The sequence below is a fragment of the Heloderma suspectum genome, chromosome 4 (assembly GCF_057233095.1).
Source record: "Heloderma suspectum isolate Gila_16-S chromosome 4, 16-S_ref, whole genome shotgun sequence".
Classification (NCBI taxonomy): domain Eukaryota; kingdom Metazoa; phylum Chordata; class Lepidosauria; order Squamata; family Helodermatidae; genus Heloderma; species Heloderma suspectum.
Window position 1 is genome coordinate 42167487 of NC_139461.1, and position 17569 is coordinate 42185055.

Here is a 17569-nt window from a genome sequence, read left to right on the forward strand (position 1 = left end):
AATCTCGTAGCATCAAACAAACCATCCCCCTAATTAACGAGCAGCAAAATGCATGTAGGAAGCAGCACATCCACCAAACATGGACTAAAATAAAAGTCTTAGGGGTCTCCTTAAAAAACCAGTATAATTGGGGATATGCGTACCTCCTTGGTGAGGGAATTCCAAAGGTGTGCAACTACTGCTGAGAAGGCCCTGTAAAAATGACAGAGAAACAAATGTTAGTGGTTTTCAAACTGCTCTGAAGGAATACTGGAAGCCCATTAGGGGTTACGTGATCAGTAAGGCCTCAATGAGGCCAAACTCAGTAAGGCCAAACAGTAAGTCCAAACTCGGAGGCTTCCAAACATCCAATGCAGGACAGGAGGAGCAGCAGAGAAGATCTTCGCCTCCCCATCCTCCCGCCCTGCATTTTTCGCTAGATGGGCTTTTTTGCCATCTGGTGAGGGCGCTTCAGAGAGGGAGGGAAGGAGGCCTGAAGAGGCTCAAGGCAGCTCATATCCTGGCTCCTCCAGTCTCCTTCCCTCTCCATCCACCAAGATGCCCCCTTCCCCCTGTCTCTGAGGGCAGCCAGCACGGTTCTTTCCATGCAGGCTGTGGGGGGAAGGGGGCAGATCTCTGACTCCCCTTTCAGAGGTCAGAGAGCTGTCTCCGACTTCAGAGGGCAGAATCCCCAGTATCCTATGGCCCCTCAGACAATGTCTAGGGGCCACAGGATTGCTCTCTAAGAGAAGCTGTTACAGATAATGAAGCTTCCCTAAAAGAGTTTCTCTCTCACACGTAACACATACAATCCATCCATTCACACACGTACACAAGTATGCACCCCATATGTTCTTTCTTTCTCCACACACCCATTCCTCCATAGGCACATGGCAGGGAATGGTGAAACAGTCTATTTCCAGTCCATTTCAGTTTTGCATATATTCATTCATGAAGCCATTCTGTCCCATTTCCGCAATCATCTGCCATTTTAAAAAAATCCACATGAATATTCATATTTAAATATGGATTTTTGAATGTATTATCTCACAAAATATGCATTTCTACATGTATTTTATCCTACATTTTGGTATGTTTTTTTTAACTGAAAACTGCATGATAAAATTCAGAGAAGTGCAAAATCTGAAGGATAACTGCATTCTGATCTACACATTAGTCTCGGAAGTGCAGGTTCACCTCAAATGCAGACCAGACGAAATCCTAAAGGATTCCTAACACACACAAGCATGCACCCCATTCATCCATCATCGATTCACCCTACACTCTCTCTCCTGCCCACCCTCACCCATCTATTCACACACACACACACACACACACACATTCTCTCTCCCCCCTTCCCTCCCCACTTCTCTCTTTCTCTCCCCTTCCATTTCCAGCTGCCTCCTTCACAGATCAATTAGGCTGAGAAAAAAAAACCTTCCATTGGAGTCATTTTTCCTAGGCCCAATTGCTGTGTGGGGATGGGGTGAGGAGAGGCTATGGGACGGATCCAAAGGGGCCATGGGCCACTCCTGAACTGAAAATTCTCAGGTACTGGAGTGATTTCACCCAGCCAGGCTCACCTTCGGCCCTCTTCAACAGGAAAGGCTATAAAGGCTGTTCAGATTGGAGCTTTGAGCAACGACAGTCTTTCCTGGCCCTCAGCTTATTCTCTGGGTCTGACCTCCTGGCTCTGACTCTTTCACCTTGAAACCCCCTATCCTGATTCTCATCTGATGACCATCGACAGTTAACTCTGATCCAGTGGTGGACAAAATGGCCTTTTAAGACTTGCCATCACACTTAAACGTCTATGGAACCACAATTATGAGGCATTCAGGTACCGGAGCAAGAACTTTCATATGTATACATGGCACTACAACCCTCTAAGGCAGTAGTGGACAGAAGGTAGATCTCCAGATGTTTTGGACTTCAACTCCCAGAAGCCCCTGCCAGCATGGCCTATGTTCAGGAATGCTGGGAGCTGAAGTACATCTGGAGATCTATGTTCTGCCCACCCCTGCCCTAAGGCAGGTAAAGCTGCCATTCCAAGGCACTTGCTATACAGTAGTCACAATGATTTAAGTGTGGCTACCCCAGGGAAAGCTACATGAAGTTTGGGCTTGAGCTATCTTTTAGCACTGCAGCCTTAGGCTGGAAGAGCAAGGATCATTCTTTAAATTTTACAGAGCCAGAAAAACACAGCATGTGATATAAATTCAAACATCATAGTCTTAAAACACAACACAAAAAATGATAGTAAAGGGAAGCAATATCAAAGTAATCACTTATTTATTTATTTCATTTGTATACCACCCAATAGCCGAAGCTCTCTGGGCGGTTCACAAAAATTAGGTGCTCAGACATCTATAATGGGAGAAATAAAAAGAGATGGAGAAACAGAGAGAGAACAGCCCAAATAATAGATCAGCACTTCTATTTTTTTATGTTAGAATTTCTTGAAATCCTAGTTGTCACATGCAGATCAAAAGCAGCAGCACTCATTCATAATGCAGAATGGGAAACAGGGAAAAGAAACAATAGGCTAAAGTTAATAACCACTTAATTGCTAAAAGGTCTCCTAAATCTGTGAATAATCTAATAGTTTCCTATGTACTCTTTTTTATTTTCCTCCAAGGAGTACAGGAAATCACATACCTAGGAATACATGAGGTGGCTTGGATAACATCGGATTAGACTTAAAAAGCCCCAAGGTAAAGGAAAAAAACTTGCATGCTACACAGGGGAGTCTGATACAGTTAGTAGCATCCAGCAGTAAGTTTGTTATGACAGCTGTGGAATAAGTTGGCTCAGAGGTTAGCTGAATGTGCAATATAAGAGGAATTATGGTGTGTGTGTTTTAAGGTATAGAGTTGTTTCCTCTCATGGAAAGAAAGCAGCAAAGGCTGAAAATGGAAGAAACTGAGACATTTCACAAAAGGGCTGCTCTTCCAGTTTGCCAAGGGTTGCCTATCTTGAGTTTTTGGGCTCAGAGCTGTGCTCCGTTGTACATTTATTTCAATCGATTTTGCACAGGTAGGCTTTGCCCTCTGAGAATTCCCAAAGCAATGATGCACATGTATCACACAAACCCTCCAGCATGTCATAGATTGGGGGTGAGGAACCAGATGTTGGACTACAACTCCCTTCGCCTTTGACCACGGGCCATGCTGCCTGGGGCTGATGGGAGATGGAATCTTGTCCAACAACATCTGGAGGGGAACAGATTCCCACCCCATCACAGCTGGAAATAGATAATACTTTATTTGAATTTATTAAAGGCTTTTCATCACCTGCTATATAATGTATTCAGTTCCTCTGCAATAACATTGCACCAACATTTTTCCATTTTCAGTGCCACCCGAAGGCATTTTTATTATTATTATTATTATTATTACATTTATATCACATCTTTTTTTCTCTTGCAAGGAACCCAAGGTAGTTTACATGCTCTTCCTCATCCTCTCTATTTTATCCTCACAACAATCCTGTGGGGTAAGCTAGGCTGAGAGTCAGTGACTGGCCCAAAGTCACCCAGTGAGCTTCATAGCTGAGTGGGTACTTGAACCTGGATCTCCGGAGTCCCAGTCCAACTCTCTAGCCACTACACCACACTGGCTCTCCAGTGTTTTTATTTAAACAAGACTTCCCTGACTATCCAGCCATAATTTTATTGGTACGATCTGATTTTAAAGGTTTTAATTCTGTATTTCAATTACTGTTGTAATTATTTTCTCCCCTTTTAACTGTTCACTGCTCGGATATTTTATTGGATGTAGAGTGGTATATAAATCTTGTATAAATCAGAGAGCTTCAGCTGGGGGGGATATAGAAATATAATAAACAAACAATTTTTAAATTTATTTATACACACATGCACACAATTATGATTCAAAGGAAGTTTCATCGTTAATCGTTGTGTGACCTTTACTATGAAAAGCTGGCAGAGAAAGGAAAGATGAGAAGAAAAATAGAATTCTTCTCCCCCATGAAAAGGATTCCTACAAACAAACAGAAAACTGGCATGCCAGAGAAAACCCAACTATTAACCTTCACCTTGACACCTTCATTTTCTAAGTACAGGCAACATTGATAATGTAGCAGTTGTCAGCCGTGTGAGTCCTCAGCTGAAGTTCACAAATAGGTTTACTGAGGCATCTACTGTTGGGAGAACTAGGCCTCAGTGCACAACCAGGATGCGTGCTGACAAAGTTGGTATCATTATAGTGGTTCAGATGTTCTCCCCGCCACATGTTAGAAGAATATCTGAGGGGGGGGGGGGGACAGGGCCAACCAGGCTAGCTCTGCCTCCACTCTCCATACATTCAGTGTGCGTCAGAAGAGCCTTTATGCACATGGCAATGTACACATGAATAGCTCCCTCCACACAAGGTGGAGAGCCCTATATGCACATCGGTACATGCATAAAGCCCCCTCCAAAACACTCCAAATGCATGGGTGGCAGAGCCACTGAGAGCACTGGGAGAGGGGCTAATGTGCATGGTCCCCCCCATGCATTCTTTCCATGCGTGGAGAGGGTTGCTTGAACCCCTCTGTTGAGAACAGGCCTCAAGGTAAGGATGGAGGAAAAGGGCAGGGAGGTGTTTTTTTTTTTTAAGTGACTATAAGCTTTGCTCCCCTTCATGGATCACTGCCTTGTTGTGGTGAAGGGGCTTGCGTAACTCAGTGAAGCCATAAGCTATGCTGTGCAGGGCCACCCAAGACAGACAGGTCATGGCAGAGAGTTCTGACAAAATGTGGTCCACTGGAGAAGGAAATGGCAACCCACTCCAGTATTCTTGCCAAGAAAACCCCATGGAACGTATCACAAGGCTAAAAGAGATGACGCTGGAAGGTGAGCCCCTCAATATGCCAACAAATTTGGAACACTCAACAATGGCTGCAAGACTGGAAAAGGTCAGTTTACATTCCAATTCCAAAGAAGGGCAACGCCAAAGAGTGTTCAAACTACCGCACAATTGCGCTCATTTCACATGCCAGCAAGGTGATGCTCAAAATCCTACAAGCTAGGTTTCAGCAGTATGCGAACCGAGAACTACCGGAAGTACAAGCTGGGTTTCGAAGAGGCAGAGGAACTAGAGATCAAATCGCCAACATTCACTGCATCATGGAGAAAGCAAGAGAATTCCAGAAAAACATCTATTTCTGCTTCATTGACTATGCTAAAGCCTTTGATTGTGTGGATCACAACAAACTCTGGCAAATTCTTAAAGTGATGGGAGTACCAGACCACCTTACCTGTCTCCTGAGAAACCTGTATGAGGGTCAAGAAGCAACAGTAAGAACCAGACATGGAACAACCGAGTGGTTCAAAATTGGGAAAGGAGTACGACAAGGCTGCATATTGTCACCCTGCTTATTTAACTTATATGCAGAGTACATCATGAGAAATGCCGGGTTGGATGAATCACAGGTCGGAATTAAGATTGCTGGGAGAATTATCAACAACCTCCGATATGCAGACGATACCACCCTAATGGCAGAAAGCGAAGAGGATCTCAAGAGCCTCTTGTTGAGGGTGAAAGAGGAGAGTGCAAAAGCTGGTTTGAAACTCAACATTAAAAAAACGAAGATCATGGCATCTGGCCCCATCACTTCCTGGTATATAGAAGGGGAAGAAATGGAAGCAGTGACAGATTTTACTTTCTGGGGCTCCAAGATCACTGCAGACAGTGACTGTAGCCATGAAATTAAAAGACGCTTGCTCCTTGGGAGGAAAGCTATGGCAAACTTAGACAGCATAGTAAGAAGCAGAGACATCACCTTGCCGACAAAGGTCCGTCTAATCAAAGCTATGGTTTTCCCAGAAGTAATGTATGGCTGTGAGAGCTGGACTATAAGGAAGGCTGAGCGCCGAAGAATTGATGCTTTTGAACTGTGGTGCTGGAGAAGACTCTTACGAGTCCCCTGGACTGCAAGGAGGTCAAATCAGTCCATCCTAAAGGAAATCAACCCTGAGTGCTCATTGGAAGGACAGATACTGAAGCTGAAGCTCAAATATTTTGGCCACCTAATGCGAAGAGAAAACTCCCTGGAAAAGACCCTGATGCTGGGAAAGACTGAAGGCAAAAGGAGAAGGGGACGGCAGAGGATGAGATGGCTAGATAGCATCACCGATGCAATGAATATGAATTTGAGCACGCTCCGGGAGAGAGCGCAGGACAGGAAGGCCTGGCGTGCTATGGTCCATGGGGTCACGAAGAGTCGGACACGACTGAACGACTGAACAACAACAACATAAGCTTTGCTAAAGGGCTTGGGCATTACGAGAAAGCCTAGTTTGGGGCTATTTGTAAATAATATCTGGTTCTAGATCCTGCAGGAGTCTCTTAGGAAAGAGGTCTTTCAGGTAAGGATCCACAGCCAGCCAATTAGCTTAAAGGCTGAACAAGTATCTAATTTTACTCAGCCCTTTTCTGTTGGGGTTGTGTTATTCTTGCCCAATAGCCAGGTGTCCTTCTTTACAGAAGACAGTCCTCGACTTTGAAGAGCACACTGAGGACAGGCCTCTATTTCAATGTATCCTCTGTCTGATGGGCTGTCCAGTCCAAGTCTGGTATAAGGGCAAAGGACCATAAGAAGGGAGAGCAGGGGCCTTGAAGTTAGGGATGGCATGGGTGCCCATCTCAGTCCAGGAATCCAGCAGACTGCCCATGCCCATGCCCTCTGAGCCGCTCCTGCTGAGCCCCTGCCCCCACTCAACCCCCTCCCATGTCACGGAGCTGCCTGCAACTTACCCGGGCCCTGTCCACATCCGTCACAATCACCATGTTTTGAAAAAACATGGCGATTGAAATGCTGTACCCATAGACTTATATGCAAATGGCGCTGTGAATCTTGTGTATATGGGCAATTCATGGTGCCATTTTATGTATATGTCTATGTGCACATTTTTCACACATAGACTCATACACAAAATGGCACTGTGAATTGCCTATAAATGCAAGATTCATGGCGTCATTTTGCATGTAAGTCTATGGGTACAGTATTGCGATCGCCATGTTTTTTTCAAAACATGGCAATCGTGTTGGAGGTGGACAGGGCCCAGGTAAGTTTGGGCGGCTTGGTGAGCAGGCGTGGGGCTTGAGCATGGGTCCAGGGATGTGCGAGTGGGGACAGGGGATGTGCGAGTGGGGACAGGGGCTGGGCGGACACCCGGAGAACCCGGGGGGCGGACACCCGGAGAACCCGGGGGGGGGACACCCGGTGAACCCGGGGGGGGCGCCCATCCATACCTATTTCAAGTTGCCCATCAAGAGTTAGCACCCCTTGAATTTATATGTTACTAACATTTGTTTGTTACATTTATAACCCATCTTTTTCTTCAAAGAGCCCATGGCAGCATACATGATCCTCCTCCTCTCCATTTTATCCTCACAACAACCCCATGAGATAAGTCAGGCTGAGAGTCAGTGACTGGCCTAAAGTCACCCAATGAGCTTCATGGCTGAGTGGAGATTCGAACTTGGGTCTCTCCACTCTAACCACACTGACTCTTCATATGAATGGACTTCACATGAGTCCCAATTATTTCTGCCACCTCTCCCAATGGGGGAACTTCAACTTGTCAACCTGGCTCCTAACAACATTCTTAAGACTAGGGTATGGATGTGAGGAAAAAAAAAAAACTGAATTGTTCTAGCATAGCGGAAGTATAGAAATGATTATCAACCTCACGGTTTCCCCATTTGATCTGGTCCACTCTCAGCCCAGGAGCAAGCAAAGCAACCCTGGCAAAATATACAACTGTTATATTTGCCAAGCTAATATTAAAACAAGACAGAACATTGAAAACCCTCTAGTCTATTAAGAAGCTCATCAACCCTAATCTAACCTGGATAATTCAAGCCTCGGGAGTGAAACTTGTAACGCGATCTCCATAAGTTTTTGGAACAGCGGTGAGCATAGGACTGTCACTTTATCTGTCAGCCTCTTGCACTGGCTGCTCCGCCAGCCCTGTGGAATTATGGAAACAGAATACAATCAGACTCTCAAATCACATAGCAGTTACAAAGACATTTCTTGGACACCCTCAAGCAGCATTCCAGCAGAGAAGTTCCTGTGCGGCTCCACTGCAGATAATGAACACGGAACATAGCCGGGAAGCTATTCTAGAAACAGCAACATCGTTTTAATGCAATTTAACAGTTTTTAATTTGTGAATAGAATGGTTGAATAACTTCTATTTAGGTTTTTCCTCTGAGCTGGTAATCGCCTGGATAACTACAATTTCTAAGACACTATCTGATAGCTTTCTTTTTAATACATATTCATAGATTCACTGGAACAGGGTTGACACCAATCATGGTAAATAATCAGCCCAATCTTCAATACATTGTACAGGACAATACTTTGTACAGGACAGATAATTTCCATTGATTTCAGAAGAGCTTGCTTCTATGTTGTGAGTCTAGAATGACAGTGTTAAACAATGAGGCTTTTAAAAAAACCTGTCAATCTGGAAGTATTTTAAATCAATTTGCTGATTTCATTATCATGATTTTTTACCGTTGTACATCTCCAAGGATACCGAAAACCACTTGGGCTGATTTCCACATTGTCTCTCTGGGACATGGCTGTGTTCCCAGACATCATTGCCAGGTTTAAAAACCACTTAATATGTAACAAGAGTTTAAGGGTTGTGCCCATTTTAGGTTTATGCAATATGGCCAAGGAACACACACAGCTATAGTTTTGAGGAAGATGTAATCCCTACCAAACCACTTCCAGAATCTGTATTTTCCTTGGAAAATAAATTGTAGGGGAGCTGGTTATATCTCACAGAAGTGAGAAAAGAATCAGAAAAAGAATGGGTTGTACTGCTTATTTTCCTGTTTCTGTATAAAGTATAAACCAGCCCTCATGTAAGCCTAGGGATAAGAAAACCAGGGATGTTTGAGTTCACCAAAATTCTCTAAACTTGACTTTGAAGCTCAGTTTGGATAACTTCTGTTTTTGTTTACAACGTGTTTTTTGGGTTCATTCAAATGTGAAAACTGTGCGTTTTGAATGGGAAAAGTATGCACTTTCTCTCCACTGATTAAGCGTTAAAATGCATATTTCAAAAAAATGCACATTTTTTGAACATGATTGCAAGTTTGGGAACGTGTGGATATTTTTACAAAAAATGCACTCCCATTTGCTTTTGTGTTCAAGGTTGCAAATGGGGCAAGTTTCAATGATTTGCGAATTGAAACTTAATTCTCATACATCACTATTTAAGTGTAATGTGACCTTGGCAGCATGTATATTGTCACCAGAGGCAAATGTATTGGTTCACAGGAACAAAGGAATGGATCACAAGCTGAATATGAGCCAACCATGTGATGTGGCTGCAAAAAAGACAAACGCTATTTTGGGCTGCATTAATAGAAGCGTAGCTTCCAAATCCTGGGAAGTACTAGTTCCCCTCTACTCAGCACTGGTTAAGCCTCATCTGGAGTACTGTGTCCAGTTCTGGGCACCGCACTTTAAGAAGGATGCAGACAAGCTGGAGAGGGTTCAGAGGTGGGCAACAAAGATGACCAGGGGACGGGAAACAAAGCCCTATGAAGAGAGACTGAAAGAAGTGGGCATGTTTAGCCTTGAGAAGAGAAGACCGAGGGGAGATAGGATAGCACTCTTCAAGTACTTGAAAGGATGTCACAGACAGGAAGGCCAAGACCTCTTCTCGATCATCCCAGAATGCAGGACACGGAATAATGGGCTCAAGTTACAGGAAGCCAAATTCTGGCTGAACATCAGGAGAAACTTCCTGACTGTTAGAGCAATACGAGAATGGAACCAATTACCTAGGGAGGTGGTGGGCTCTCCCACACTGGAGGCATTCAAGATGAGGCTGGACAGCCACCTGTCATGGATGCTGTGACTTGGATTCCTGCACTGAGCAGGGGGTTGGACTCGATGGTCTTGTAGGCCTCTTCCAACCCTACTATTCTATGATTCTATGACATTTGTGATGGAAGTTAGTTGGACTGTTAAGGTTTGTCACCTTAACCAGACAGACACCATATTTCTAAAGCATAAAAACACACACACATTGTAAACAGTCTGTTTTTACTGATGAGAGAGTGGGTTTAATTCCTTTGTGGATCAGAATCTGTCATCTGACAGTAGAAGCTTCAAATCCCACCTCACTTTCCTCCTATGCTAGTGATGCTATGTCAGTTTAAGTGAATATAAATGCTTAGGAACCTATGACTTCCTGCCAGACTACTTGGTGAGGCATGAAATGCAATGGAACCAATTACCTGGGGAGGTGGTGGGCTCTCCCACACTGGAGGCCTTCAAGACGAGGCTGGACAGCCATTTGTCAGGGATGCTCTGACTTGGATTCCTGCATTGAGCAGGGGGTTGGACTCGATGGCCTTGTAGGCCCCTTCCAACCCTACTATTCTATGATTCTATGAAATGCTTCCATATCTTTGCTTACTCAACATACTTAAAGATTGCTTAGTTCAAATTCCTTCAACACCTTCACAATGAAAAGTGATGTAACCTTCTTGCATTGGCTGGCATAAACCTCATCCTGCATTTCTGTGGCTGAGAACTGGCCCAAGTGGATTTCCTTTTTTGCCTACCAGGCTGTTTCAGTCTACTAAAAGGCTGACCCAGGAAATTCAAAGAGCCTTTCTCTTTGTCTAGAGAGAGATTCAAGTTTGGGACTTGTAACCATGGGAGGAACTTCCTGTTTCTTCCTGGCCTCTTTGTCCTAAGAGAATATGTGGTCAACTCTATTTTAAAATGACTTAAGAACATAAGAACAGCCATAATGGATCAGACCAAGGGTCCACTTTGTCCAGCATTCTGTTCACACTGTGTCCAACTAGCTTCCTGTGGGAAACCCACAAGCAGAGTGAGTGCAACAGCACCTTCCTGCCCATGTTCCCCAGCAACTGGCATACATAGGCATACTGCCTCTGATACTGGCGGTAGCATAGAGCCACCAGGACTAGTAGACACTGACAGCCCTATCCTCTATGAATTTGTCTAATTTGACTTGGACACGGACATTTTGAAAACCACGTACAGTTTGAGGGATCCTGTCTAACTCAGCTAAACAACATTAAAAAATGCCTTCCCGTTTTCTTATGTTCACCAGTTTGGAATTATTTTCTGCCCTTTCCTTTTAAGTGCCATACAAGCTCTGATTTTGTAAAATACATTCAATTAAAAAAAAAATTACAGTTCTGTGCCTTGTGGATTCCCCCGGGTCTTCTCATGTCACACGTCATGCAACTAAGTTTTGCTCAGTTAGATAACATTGGCTTCCTTCCTTCCTTTAAAAGAATGGTAGATAAAGCACTCCAGTGGCTTGAACAGCTCGATCAACCTCCCAACCTGGTGTTCTCAAGATGTTTTTGACTACATCTCCCAGAATTCCAGACCATTCCAGAATTCCAGACCATTGTCCATGCTGGCTGGTGCTGATAGCAGTTGATGCCCAAAGCAGACACCAGGTCAGAGAAGGCTGAACCAGATGATGGCAGTGATATTGCAGCTTCATAAAGGTTTAGCACCCTATAGAGGTTGTGAAATTGAGCCGGGGGCCAGGCAGGATGATAAAGAAATAACTTTGTGCTCTCAGTTCTAAGCAACATTAATGCCAGGGTGGAAACTGAGCCCAGAGAGCCCCAGAGCAGTTCTGATTCTGAGGAGGAACAGCCATCCGTGGGAGTGGAGCCAGCTCATCCCTCACAGGTTCAGCACCTGGCAGAGATTCCTCCTGCTGGCATTCCAGAGATAGATAGTGACCCGGGTAGTGAGGGAGTGCAGGAGGGGGGCTTCTTAGATGCTCAACGCAGACGCAAAGAGCAATGAGTGATGGAGGGTGCGGAAAGGAGGCGTAGCACCCATTTGGCGCGCAAGCAGCGGCTGCCTCCTGTGGCCCCAAGGGAAAGAGGGAGGATCTCTCCCTAGCCCATAAGTTCTGCGTCTTCAAGTGACTCCCTTTCAAACGGGTATCAACTGCTTGCCTGAAGCTTAGGCCACGCTCCTGTCCCTTGCTCTAGCCGCTGGTGATTAGCATCTGAAAGAGTCATTAAGCTGTAATGGGATTAAAGCTTTGAAAAGAATTCCCTTTCGTCTGTGTCTTGAGTTCGCTATTGGGAACTACTTACAGAGGCCGCCAAGGCACTCCTGACAATTAACAGCATATTCTGGAGCTCCATAGGTGCACAGGAGCTCCAACGCAGTGTTTCCATGCAAACAATAAGCTCCCTCATAGACTTCAATGTCATGGACAATTCAGCACATTAATCCCTTTGGTTGCTTTGAGCTGTCTCCGAGAGGGCTCACATCAGCACCTGGCATCCTTGGATGGGTGCCTGGGCCTCAGTATCATGGCAGGGCCCACTGCTGATACATGCCCTGGGGCCCTCTTTTTTTTCTGGCCCAACACCTTGACCAATACCAGGTGGATCTAAACACTCTTTACATTTCCCACAATGTCCCTGACCCAGCATTGCTGAGGGGGATTGTGGGAAATGCAAAGGTTAAAGGCAGCCGCCGGTGTGATCACATCACTCCAGTGCTGAAGGAGTTGCACTGGCTACCAGTTGTTTTCCGGGTAAAATTCAAGGTGTTGGTTTTGACCTTTAAAACCCTATACAGTTCCAGCCCAGCCTATCTCAAGGAGCGCCTCCAGCAACACCAGACAGGTTGCTCAACAAGATCAGCCTCGGATGGCCTTCTCTCTGTCCCATCAGCCAGGACAGCTTGGTTGGTGGGGACAAAGGAGGGGGCCTTCTCTGTGGTGGCCCCCACTCTGTGGAACTCCCTCCCTATGGAACTCCGCCATGCCCCCTCTTTAATGAGCTTCTACCACGCATTGAAAACTTGGAAAAGGCAGGCATTTGGGGTGGGGTAGGGTATTTTTAGAAATATGTTTTAATGTTTAATTTTACTGTTTTAGATTATTTGTACTATTGTACATCACCCAAAGTGGCCGGGTGACCAGCCAGATGGGTGAATAAGAAATTTAATAAATAAATAAATAAATAGTGTGGCTAGATCCAGCTACCCAGCTCTGTTCAGAGCATTGCCACCACAGCCAGGAGAGTCCACCAGGGACCACTCAGAGAGAAAGGGGTCAACTTGACGGCCCCAGACCTCCTCAAACTTGGAGCCACCCTTTGCCAGCGACTGTCAGGGTGGAAACTGAGCCGACAGAACCCCAGAGCAGTTCTGATTCTGAGGAGGATCAGCAATCCGTGGGAGAGGAGCCAGCTCATCCTCACAGGCACAGCAGCTGGCAGAGATTCTTCCTGCTGGCATTCCTGAGATAGTGATCCTAGCAGTGAGACAGTGTGGGAATGGGGCTTGCTAGACGCTCGATGCAGAGAGCGACAAGCAATGGAAGGCGCGGTAAGGAAGCGTAGTGCCCATTTGGCGCGCAAGCAACGGCCGCCTCCCGCGGACCCAAGGAAAAGAGGGAGGATCTCTCCCTAGCCCATAAGTTCAGGGTCTTCAAGTGACTCTCCTTCAAACGGGGATCAACTGCCTACTCGGAGCATAGGCTACTCTGCTGTTCCTTGCTTAGTCACTGGTGACTAGCATCTGAAAGAATCAAGAAGTGGTAAAAGGATTAAAGCCTTGAAAAGAATCCTTTCGTCTGTGTCTTGAGTTGGCTATTGGAGTCTACTGAAAGAGGCCGCTAGGGTGCTCCTGACAGCGACACTGAAGAAAGAATTCTGAAGCATGCACCTGGTGCTTTGGATCAAGTTTTGCAAGTGTCAGGTTCCAAAAATCAGATTAGTGTCTTATAAGACAACCAATCTTGGCAGAAACCACATTCTCTGCAGTATCTGTTTGCTGTGATCAAGGTGCCGTTGATGAACACAGTCCTCACATCTCCCAAGCTGCGCCTTTGTTGTAGGGATGTCATTCCTCGCCCCTAAGCATTCAGAGTACAACATTTTATGATAAGGAAAATGAAACATTTGGTTGCAAGACTGTTATATGGGCACCTATCGGACGAGTTAAGAGCAACACAATTAACCCTCTTTCTTGACCATACCATGCTGTGGTCTGTTTAAAAGTGTGTGTTGTTTATTTTTACTTTCGTGTGTGTGTGTGTGTGTGTGTGTGTGTGTGTGTATGGGGCGGGTTCCCCACCCGTTATGTACACCTAGCCAGAAAGGGGGCGAACAGCAGCACAACCCTCCCCTGACAAGATGGCTATTCCGTGCCCTATCTATTATATAAGGAGGGGGCATCATGCTATTGGTATTGACATCAGTCTGGCAGGAAGGTTGCACAGCAGACTAAAATGAAGGGAGGGCATGCTTTGACTGCACAGGAAGGCCCTGAGTGTTAATGAAACTACAACAGTGTCTATGGGAGATATTAAAAGCTGTGTGTGTCCAGCAATTTTGGAAAATACATGTTTTTCAGTGCATTTGTGACCCAGTTCCAACAATATTTCTCCAATCATTCGTACAAAATAGTGAACAGTAAGATATCACCCCCTGGGAGGAAGTGCTCATTGAACTTCTTTCATCTGGCAGACCATATTTCACTAGACCCCATTCACACAACAAATCGTGCAGCATGAACATGCCGGAGGAAGCAGGATCACACTCACTTGCCTCACCTGCTTGCATTCATTCAGAGGTCTGGACAGACCCTATGCATGGACAACTGTATATATGTCTGCTTTGCACTGACAATCAGGGATCCTGTCTTTTCTCTCATGGCTCACTTGACACTGCACATTAATCATGCTGGTGATCTCTTGGGCTTGGTGCTACGTTTCCTCGCCTGTGGTATACATTCTAGCTGAGCTACTATTATTGCGGTTTTGAGTAACCCTCAAGCATTTTGGAGAGATGTACCCCCCATGATTCCCCCTTTCAACCTTTTTTTTTACCAGTTCCCTCATTTTAGAGCCTCTTCCTCCTTTGAAGTTAACTGTGACCTTTCTGTTTTACTGATTACATGTGTGCCTTCCCAGGAGTCTTTTTGGCTGAGGAACAGGATAAAAATACTTAAATCAGGAGAGCTGAACCTCAGGGATCCAAATCTGCCTCTCCAGGTTTCCTCAGAAGGCAACATCCCCCTTCCCCTGGCCCACCTCCTTTCCCCCCGACTACCAATTGTTTGGTGGCTTCCCGGTTTTTGTGCAGTTTTCCCCCCATTCTAAATGGTTGAAATGCCGTTCCTAAGGCAGTAAGAAGAGCGGTAAGCTAAAATATGCTGGTGTTTTTTGTGGTTTTGGCCCCACCCACCACTGGAATGTGACCTCCAAGAGCTTCTCTGAAATGGAATTTGGCCCTCGGACTGAAAGATGTTAATCACACCTCTGCTTTAAATAAATAAATTTAAAAGCTGAATATGAGCCAACAATGTGATGTGGCTGCAAAAAAGGCAAATGCTATTTTGGGCTGCATTAATAGAAGCACAGCTTCCAAATCTCGGGAAGTACTAGTTCCCATCTACTCAGCACTGGTTAGGCCTCATCTGGAGTACTGTGTCCACTTCTGGGCACCACACTTTAAGAAGGATGCAGACAAACTGGAGAGGGTTCAGAGGAGGGCAACAAAGATGATCAAGGGACTGGAAACAAAGCCTTATGAAGAGAGACTGAAAGAACTGGGCATGTTTAGCCTTGAGACTGAGGGGAGATAGGATAGCACTCTTCAAATGCTTGAAAGGTTGTCACAGAGAAGAAGGCCAGGATCTCTTCTTGACCATCCCAGAGTGCAGGACACGGAATAATGGGCTCATGTTACAGGAAGCCATATTCCGGCTGAACATCAGGAAAAACTTCCTGACTGTAAGAGCAATACGACAATGGAACCAATTACCTGGGGAGGTGGTGGGCTCTCCCACACTGGAGGCCTTCAAGACGAGGCTGGACAGCCATTTGTCAGGGATGCTCTGACTTGGATTCCTGCATTGAGCAGGGGGTTGGACTCGATGGCCTTGTAGGCCCTTTCCAACCCTACTATTCTATGATTCTATAAATATGGCCATCCATCAGGGCACCAAAAACCTTTTCTGTCCCCAAACATCCATCAGGGCAAACAAAACCTTTTCTGTCCCCAAAACCATTTCTCTGAAATGAAATTTGGCCCTCGGACTGAAAGACATGCATCGCCTCTGCTTTAAATAAATAAATATGGCCATCCATCAGGGCAACCAAAACTGTTTCTGTCTCCAAACCAGGCCTGAACCCAGCCAGAAAAGGGTCAAGGTAATCCTCATCCTCCAAGCACATCTGCACTGCACAGCCACCACCCTCTCAAGCCCCTGTCCCAAACCAGGGTACCTTGCCTCCAGTGCAATGTTATCTCCAATTGTACCATAGGCCTGCTCTGCCTTGTCCTTTGTGGTCACGCTAGAGAATGATAGAATATCAAGAGAGTGGGATGGAATATTTGGAAGGAACTGGGGACCATATAGATAGCTGTTTTTAATTTCTGGAGCAAACTTGGGCACTAGTTAAATACAGAATGTGAGCCAATGTATTTGTCTATAATGTACTTTTAACATTCTTCTATACATTTACATAGTTGAGAGCTTTTTCATGATAAAGTAATTTAAATGGTAAAATGCAACAGAACAGAAGCCAAACCACTCACAATAATATTTGTTTACACATTTGTTTCTGTTAAGTGGAGAAGTTTCACTGGGGAAATCTATCACTGTAAGCAGATTGTTCTAATACCCACTTATCACTTGTTATAGGGTATTTTTAAAAAAAGTTTTAGTTTATTGTGATTTTATTAATACCTGGTGATGTTATTCATAATATCATAATATCAACAAGCCACCTTGGAAGGATTTGTATCCTGAAAGGCGGAATATAAATAATTGTAATAAATAAATAAATAAATAAATAAATAGCCAGCATCCTCTTTGCTAAGGATTGCAGTGTTTAATCTCTTATGACACCTGATTATATATATATATATATATATATATATACACACACACACATACATATATATATATATATACATATATATATATATACACACACACACACACACACACACCAAAATACATATTTGCTAGCCCATCAAGCAGTTGTGTGTAGCTGAATCTCTGCCTGTCTTTACTGGAAAATATTGCTAAGAACTTGGTAGCTGGGTCCTTCTCTAAGCTATCAGATGTGACCACAAGGGCCCCCTTTTCCCATTCTCAAAAACATATTGTGGACTAACAATTGCCAGCTGTCTAAAGTTATGGAGTGACATAATCTGAATTGCATTCTATTGTGTTAGAAGATCTTTCCCCCTTTTCATCAGCATAGGAGCATATGCTATTTAGGCTAAGCACTAGTACTAAAACAGATATTTTATTTCAGTCTTGTGGGTCTTGCATTCAGAATAGCTGTCGGTATATTTGATTTATTATTAACTAACAGACTGTTCAGATGTATTTATGCCAGCAAGGGACAATATGACTATTTTATAATAAATTTATACACTACCCATGATCCTTAACACCACATTCCTCTTCCTTTATAGCCTGATGGTGAACCTTCCTATGGCCAATGGACCCTGGGTTATTCGGGCATTAGGGCCTCTGTCTACCAGCCAGACACATAAATTAATAACCTTTC

At 44.7% G+C, this 17569-nt stretch overlaps 1 protein-coding gene across 3 annotated transcripts in view; it reads right to left on the reverse strand.

Moving 5' to 3' along the window:
• CPQ (carboxypeptidase Q) overlaps positions 1-17569 on the reverse strand; it is a 265330-nt gene that overhangs the window by 232197 nt on the left and 15564 nt on the right. Inside the window, exons 2-3 of one of the 3 annotated variants that reach the window (XM_084848003.1) lie at positions 7835-7956; positions 144-192 (exon numbers count right to left, since the gene is read on the reverse strand). The exons of 1 other annotated variant lie outside the window; for it this stretch is intronic. The gene's annotated coding sequence lies outside the window, so the exon portion shown is untranslated. The remainder of the gene's footprint in view (positions 1-143; positions 193-7834; positions 7957-17569) is intronic. One more of the 3 variants, XM_084848004.1, reaches the window with a different exon arrangement.